Below are 7,357 nucleotides of genomic sequence, written 5' to 3'. Positions count from 1 at the left end.
GGTAACAATCAACGACATGTGGAAGCAGTTGAGTCAGAGATAGATGCTTCGTTTACAAACAACACAACCGTTTATTAAACACGAAAGAAGCTTACAAGATTACTGCGATCTTGGAAGTTCTACGTCGGCTGCGGTCGCTGGGTCTTCCTCTCCTGTGGTTCCACGATAGTCCCATTTTGAAGGAGTGTCCCTTGTTCGAGAATGAACAATTCCATCACGTCTCGATGACTCCGGGACGATGCGGTCGACTTCCGTTGAGGGAAAGATGTCGATCCGAGGTCGGGAGATGGAGACGAAGATGGGTGCGAGACACACACACACAACAACAGGTCCGTCACTCGGAACTTTCGGGAGATGAACCCGTCGCGTCCTCGAATTTCCAGAGTTTTATCTGTTTTCTCTCCGATTCCCCTTTCCGATTGGTCTCCCGTCGTCACCTGATGACAATTCGAAACCTTTCGGGGGCGCGGGAGAGGTCAAATTCGAAGTTTAATTCGATCTCCAACTGGAAATGGTCGACGGACTTACATTCTTCTATTGTTTAAAAGTTAGCGTAGCGTTTTCATAAAATAAAAATCTATTTCTAACTACTATATTATTTTCTTTAAAACAATTATTTTAACGCGAATTTTAGTGAGGGTTCGGACCTGTCCAGAGCCTCACAATAGTATCAAAAACGTAAAATATTTGAGTAGCCCGAGAAATAGCCGAAGATTGCAGCGCCACAGAACTAGCGAAAATTTAAATTTGCCGACTGGAATAGTTTCGGATAACCAGCTTTCGGATAAACGACGCTCTACTGTATTTCAATTGTCAGTCAAATCGTATTATCTTAATTCACAAAACTTTTATAAATGCTGTGTTTTTTGTTTGTTCGTAACAACATTGTGCATGATCGAACGTCGATAATTCTACAAGATGGAAGGGTGAGTCATTTATCACCTGGGAGTGCCTTTTTTTCTATTTAGCCCGAGGGAGTAAACAGAAAACGGTTCTTTTTTCTAATATTGATTGTGTAGACCCGTTGTTTCCAACTAACAAAAACAGAAATTTTAATATGAACTGGACTAAAAACAAAGCTGTTTTTAGTCCAGTTCATACCCACTAGGCGCTCGTTTAGGGCCTTGTTGTCTCGAGAGTCCTCAAAAATTAAATATCAGAAAGATAATATGCCTCAGAAAATTTATTATTAAATTATGTTAGCATTATCCATCAATTTTCAGATTTAAAACTATGAAAGTTAATATTGTAAGTTGTAATACAAAGTAGACAAATTAAATAGATAAATTACAAATAAATAAATAAAAATTCGCCATTATTTAAGGATTTTGTTGTCTTTTTAATATAAAAAGCACTCTAACATAAAGGATCTTATAAGAAAATTGTGCTTAGGGTCTCAAAGGAACGTAATCTGCTACTGCTTTTCGGACGTGTTTAGTTGGTTATTAATAGCGAGTGTGTCCGCTACTCGACCAGGTAAAACATTAATGAATGGATTTAATAAATTAATGGAATCAGTTGGGCTCTCCAATCCTGACAATGAGATACCGGGGCCTTTAGTCTCGAGTTTTTCGTGTTGTACTCGAACTGACGTCATCGAACTCACTCGTGTTACATATAATTAGTAGTCTCGAGTTAGACCCTTCGAGCGAACTCGAGAGGCGAGCGGAAATACGTCATAGTCATTCGGTTGCGTGTATCGTCAAGCGTGATGGGATTATTTATAATGCATCTGGGTTTGCGTCTATAATGATTCGACCAATCAACTTAACTATAACAAGCTGTAAACAAATCAACGAGAATTAGTTTACACGTGCTACAGTTAAAAGTTGTCTTATAGCAATATAGTAGGCAGAAACAATTAAAATCGCCAATGTTTTATTTTAAAAAATAAGCGAAGAACAAAAAGAAATATTAGTAACATATGTAGAAAATAATAAGAAAATGAACAGCGGAAAATTCGACAACAAATGTACAAGAAAACGACAATTCGCTTTGTAGAGAGAATTAGTTGAAAAATTAATTGCGTGTGCTGGAGCTAAAAAATCCCTTATGTAATGGAAATGTATTTAAATTTAATCCTTTCTTCATATAGTTTTCTTCCTCGATCTATTTCTTAAATTGTTGTGTCTATTAAGATTATTTATTAATCAGAATTTAACACTTCTGATTAATAAATAATCTTAATGTAGTGTCTATGCTTTTAATAACTTATACATATAATCTACTATCATTTAAATACTCTTTTTCGATGAATTAGATACTTCTTTTTATTTTTGGAAAAATTTGCTGTATAATTTTATCAATTATGAATTAAAATTTTTTTATCATTATTGACTTGACACGAAAAGAAATGTCATCTACTCGTGGGCGAAAAATTCGTTGTCTTCTCAAACAACGTCTTTCGGCTCTTTCTAACTCTTCGATAGCGATAAGAATTGCGTATCCGTCAGCCATTTCACTATCGTGTAGAGATCTCACACGCTCGATTCAACGTGAGTAGCGACTCGCATGGTGAGATGGGAAAGCGCGTGAGTTAGAACTCGAGACTACCAATTTGACGTCAGAATGTGAGATAGTACCACGTGACACCTTCAACACGTTGGGAGTTGTAACACGAAAAACTCGAGACTAAGGGCCCCGGAGAGAGAGGACGTTTTTATGGAAAATCTAGTGATGCAAGATCCGTTGGTTGAAAAACAAGAACTTATTGATGACGCTTTAGATGTGTTTCAAGGTCTACATTTTTAACTCTCCACTCTGGGAACACTGAGCCTTCTTTCACCCCACACTCCTGCAGCACTCCTCACACGCCTCTTCAAGACTAGACACAAGTATTTTAAGCTCTTTCTTACTCTCTGCTAATAGCATAGTGTCATCTCCATACAACAAACAAAAGACTCATTCATTTCCAATTCTCGTTCCATACTCGGGTACTCTGGATCTCTACGTGCATGCATCATGGGGACATAACAAACCCTTGTCTTACACATTCCTCAATTGTGAACCACTCAGACACTTTACCATTCACGAGTACACATGCTTTACTGTTTTCATACATTGCTTTCACACTACTAAGTCGTTTACCTCTCACTCCATTATCACATGATAGTTGCCACAGTTTCTTCCTATTCACACTATCATATGCTTTCTCTAGATAAATAAACACCGAATACATGTCTACTTATTTCTATAAAGTTAGAAGTTCATACATAGTTAATCGGGCCTCTTATCCCTAAGGTTTCCACATCTGGTCTCTTCTTTCATCTATCTAACTCCGTTCTCGAGATTAAGGAAGGACACAGAGAGAGAGACAGACAAACGGAAGACAGTGCGAATTTATCGATCCACAATTTTTCAAATTGAAGCTCAAAAAATTTGAGAAAAATAAATAAATATACTGTATTTCGAATAAAAATTTATTACTTTAAGTTAATACAGTAGCGTATAATACTTTAGTAACACGAGTTTAAAAATAGTATACATAAATGACATTTTTAATAAGATAAAGAGTGAATTTATAAGTAGAGAGTTAGGTAAAACTTTTATAAAGTTATCTATGAGAAAGTGTTCTAAAATTTTATACTTATTAGTCATGCTTAAGAGTATAAGACTTATATTAATATACTATAAGCTAGATATTTTAATATAAAAACGTTTAAAATAAAGATAAGAAATTTAATTTGTTTTTTTTTCCAGAACTGGAACAAACAAGGAAAGAATTAAAAAGTTCAGGCACATCTGTTACCACATGCTCTCTATTACATGATTTATTGAAAATTATCAAGCTGTAAAAACACTTTTTAAAGTCAAAAACTGATAAAGTTTGTCATTCTCCCGTCAAATTATAGCAAATCATTGTTCTCTTGTTTCAACTGACAGAATTTCAAATATACGATGATGATATTTACTGATAAATAGTAAAGAGATGTTGTATTTTATCACATTCTAGATTAAGTTGTCATTCGATAAAAGTCAAGTTTTTGGAGGCAATTGAAACTGAAACTGCAATTCTAGATGACATTTGTATTAATGTATTATCGTGGAAAGAGTTAATGTCGGAATTATGGCTCATAGAAGCAATGCAAACAGATTAGTAGACGATTTTCTTTTACCAGCTCTCAATACCAGGACCTATGGAAATGAATTAAAATGGATTGACGAATCTCAAAGATTATTCGCCATTTACTGGCCTAGAATCTCTCCTAGAAGTCACCCCAATGATAGAGGATTTAAAATCTTTAAAGTAAGTCAATTAAAAATAATTCTAAACTTTCTTAATTTAAATGTTTGATATGCAGGCATATATATATTTAAAGGAGAGAGGAGGTCGCGACATTGTCTAGGTGGCCTTTTTTTAAAGTGATATCAGTGGCATGCACATTTGTTTTTATAAAATATTTGCAGAACTTTTTTAACTATCGTTTTATCCTCATGACTAGCAAGTAGGCTTATAAGTCATTTCTTTAATATCAAGGGGTCCATTGAGCTATTGTACACGTAATTAAATGGGGAAGTGGTTTGCTAAAAGTGCATCTGAACTCGACAGGAAGGGAAGGTTAAAGTGGCTCAAAAACTGCAACTTTGGCCCTTTGATACCTAATTTTTATCGGTTTTAATTTTAATTTTGCATGTCGTTGTTAAATGTTAATCTTTGACATTATTCTTAGTTATTTACTATTTTAAAAATGAATAAAATTAGAAGAAAAGTCGATTGGAGGAGGAAACAATTATTATAGTTCTATGTAAACATGGTGAGATGGTAGCGTTTACATGTTTACTTAAGTTGTTAACTTGTTGCTTATCGCAAGAAAAGGACATTTGAGATGATATTTTATTATTTACAGATGAAATTTTTAACAGAAATAAGAAACAAGAAATTTAATTTACGAACATTTAGTTATTATAATGATGATTCCCATATTTATTCTCTACCTTCAGTGATTATCTTACTTTCTAAAGTATCTTGCAAAAAGTATTCAAGTTTAATTATGCATTATATAAAATAGGAAAAGAAATAAGAGAATGCTTTCGTATATTTAACTTTATATTATCGTCTAGGTACTGTACATATACGTATAGGATGTTCAGACGTTCGTGTTGTAACTATACTCTGTTGTAACATAAAGAGCAACAAAACAAAATTTCACCTGGTGTGGACAAAACTAGTAGGAGTTATTACTTAAATACACTTAAATACACGTAAACAGCTTTAGGCTTTTATATTAAAATCTTTCTTTATACGCTACATTCTGAGTAAACACTCTATTATGACCGTAGGGTCAGTGTCTCTTTAACACCGCGTCAGGATGTGACACCACCGAGTCTCTCAGGATCCGGAAATCGCGACGGAGAGTTCTTACGTCACGCGAGCGGTCGCGGGTAAGCGGTTGGATTCGTAGTAGAGGTGAGGAGAGAGAAGCGAGGAAGTGATTTACACGGATTCCAGATTAATAAACAATAACAATTTAATTTCAACGGGAAAGAATACAAGATATACGATCCTAGACATCTCAAATTGATATAGGTATGACTGCAGTTATCGAATCTAATTGTCGCGAGAGAGTGTGTTTACAGGATATTCGCGTGTGGATAAATACCTTATAGAGAAGTCAAGGCTTGATGACTTGATGACTCAAACACGGGATTCTTCGGGTGATCGAAGGGTCTTTTTATTCGAATTGTTCGGGTAACAATCAGTTCGGGAGAGAGATATCCGACTGGTGTAGAATAAATCAAGAACTCGGGCGTGATAGGTATCCGTATGTTGATATCGACGGAGGCACAGTATTTTAGCACACTTTGGAGGCGACTTTTGTGGACGAACTTTTGGAGGAGACGAACTTTGGAGGACGACTGACGGGGGTTTTTCATCGCCTTCCCTTGTTATTTGGGTTCCTCTTAGGTTTTTTCCATGAGGTCAGGAGGTGGTTGTTAAGGGTCTGGCGTCCAATACTTGAAATTTATCGAAAGTTCCGGGTGACACACTAATGACTAGATGGATCATCCTCAACAAGGAACCAAGTCCGTGGGAACTAATTTTTATGGATTTTATCTTAGCTTTTGATAAAATGGAATTAAACGTTTGAATTTTAAAATGATTAAAGTTTAAAATAACACTTTCATCTATTCGTCCTTCACACTATTATCTTTTAAAAGGTTTCCTTGCTGTCTTCCTTTAGTAATACACACCTTAATATTGTTTCGGTTTCTTGAAAGGAATAAAGCAAATTAGAGTTGACCAATTTTACTCTTATGCTTTCCCCTAGACATTTTTTTTAATACAAATAATAAGTCTTTTTAATTCCACTTTGATAAAACAAAGATAAATTGTACGCATGTTAATTAGATGAGCGATAACACTTTCTAAATAACGGGCTCTTTAGATCGTTACTTCCGATTGAATAATAGAACGTCACGTGGTCACCATGGAAAGTGACCACGTGACAATTTCCTCACACATGAACATGTGAGGAAATTGTCCGTAATATTAACAATTAAAAAAAATAAAACTTCCTTTCCGTTTGTCAATTTCCCGTGGCGAGATCTTATCTCACAAGTGCACTCATCTCTCGGATCCCGTCACATGCGTAACAAATTGACTCCCGATTGGAAGAGATTTGGGAATGAAAGGGGTAAACATCCCAGTTTCGTGGCACCCCCGAGATAGTCTTTCAGCGAAGATTCTCGATAGTTGCTCCGACGTTAGAATTAACCAGCATCCGAAGACATCTGACTGTTGACAAGAGGTATGATGCACTAAATAATGTAATCTCTCCCTCTCGGTCAAATAGAGGTGTAATTAGGTAAAATATCGATAGAGAAATATGTTCTATTTATTTGATTCTATGATAACGATGTTACTGTTCTCTGTATGTAATCTCCTATTCATTTATATGATTAAAATCTTTGTTTATTGTTATCGGAGCGAGGCGAAGCCGAGTGACGACTAACACTTGACTTCATGCATCCCTTGTCAACATTATAACTCTAGAATGAGTTGTCCGATCTTGATGAAATTTTCTAGGACGACTCATAATCACTCAAGGATAAACTGATTAAAATTTCAATTCTCAAAAATGATCAATTTTTGTAGAAGTGGAGATAGGGGTCAAGTATTCAGTATTAGAGATCAAAATGAGCTGACTAAGGCTACGTCCTATGTGGCAGCGTCTATTTATCGAGGCTATTTATCCAGAGATGAACTTGATCCGTTCCAAACGGTAGTAGAGCTATATCAAACAAACGAGCAAGTTAAACAAAGCAACGAAGACTACTTGCAATCAACTGGGTGCCTTGTTGCTTATATTCCTCCACTCCAGATATTGCCCTGCCTTCGTCCAAAGATGATTCGGCT

This window comes from Centruroides sculpturatus, unplaced genomic scaffold (assembly GCF_000671375.1).
Source record: "Centruroides sculpturatus isolate CEXI.00-Female unplaced genomic scaffold, Cexi_2.0 scaffold16, whole genome shotgun sequence".
Classification (NCBI taxonomy): domain Eukaryota; kingdom Metazoa; phylum Arthropoda; class Arachnida; order Scorpiones; family Buthidae; genus Centruroides; species Centruroides sculpturatus.
Note: the sequence above shows the minus strand (reverse complement) of the source record.